This window comes from Lagopus leucura, unplaced genomic scaffold (assembly GCF_019238085.1).
Source record: "Lagopus leucura isolate 7727_CA_CO unplaced genomic scaffold, USGS_WTPT01 34758-0_obj-0_obj, whole genome shotgun sequence".
Taxonomy (NCBI): domain Eukaryota; kingdom Metazoa; phylum Chordata; class Aves; order Galliformes; family Phasianidae; genus Lagopus; species Lagopus leucura.
Genome location: NW_024964056.1, coordinates 1,554 through 2,748, shown reverse-complemented (window position 1 = coordinate 2,748; position 1,195 = coordinate 1,554). Strand labels below are relative to the sequence as shown.

General features: G+C 44.4%; 1 protein-coding gene across 1 annotated transcript in view; it reads right to left on the bottom strand.

Annotated features, from left to right (window-relative positions):
• Positions 1-1,195, bottom strand: part of LOC122191519 (maltase-glucoamylase, intestinal-like) — a 3,559-nt gene that overhangs the window by 817 nt on the left and 1,547 nt on the right. The gene's annotated exons all lie outside the window — the stretch shown is intronic.

Genomic DNA, 1,195 nt, shown 5'->3' with positions numbered 1-1,195 from the left:
ATGGGATTTCAATGGGATCTCAGTGGGATCTCAGTGGGATCCTAATGGGATATCAGTGGGATTTCAGTGGCTTTTCAGTGGGATCCTAATGGGATTTCAGTAGGATCTCAATGGAATTTCAGTAGGATCCTAATAGGATTTCAACGGGATCCTAATGGGATTTCAACGGGATCTCAACGGGATTTCAGTGGGATCCTAATGGGATTTCAGTGGGATCTCAATGGGATTTCAGTGGGATCCTAATAGGATTTCAGTGGGAACTCAATGGGATCTCAGTGGGATCTCAGTGGGATCCTGATGGGATTTCAGTGGGATTTCAGTGGGATCTCAATGGGATCCTAATGGGATTTCAATGGGATCCTAATGGGATTTCAGTTGGATCCTAATAGGATTTCAGTGGGAACTCAATGGGATTTCAACTGGATCTCAATGGGATTTCAATAGGATCCTAATGGGATTTCAATAGGATTCCAGTAGGATCTAAGTGGGATTTCAATGGGATCTCAATGGCATCTCAGTGGGATCTCAATGGAATTTCAGTGGGATCTCAGTGGGATCCTGATGGGATTTCAGTGGGATTTCAGTGGGATCTCAGTGGGATTTCAGTGGGATCTCAGTGGGATTTCAACGGGATCTCAATGGGATTTCAGTAGGATCTCAATGGGATTTCAGTGGGATCTCAGTGGGATCTCAGTGGGATGCTAATGATATTTCAATGGGATTTCAGTAGGACCTCAGTGGGATCCTAATGGGATTTCAGTGGGATCTCAATGGGATCTCAATGGGATTTCAGTGGGATCTCAATGGGATCTCAATGGGATCTCAATGGGATTTCAGTGGGATTTCAGTGGGATCCTAATGGGATTTCAGTGGGATCTCAATGTGATTTCAGTGGGATTTCAATAGGATTCTAATAGGATTTCAGTGGGATCCTAATGGGATTTCAGTGGGATCTCAATGTGATTTCAGTGGGATTTCAGTGGGATCTCAGTAGGATCCTAATAGGATTTCAGTGGGAACTCAGTGGGATTTCAATGGGATCTCAATGGGATTTCAGTGGGCTTTCAGTGGGATCTCAGTAGGATCCTAATGGGATTTCAGTGGGATCCTAATAGGATTTCAGTGGGAACTCAATGGGATTTCAGTGGGATTTCAGTGGGATCCTAATGGGATTTCAATGGGATCTCAGTGGGAT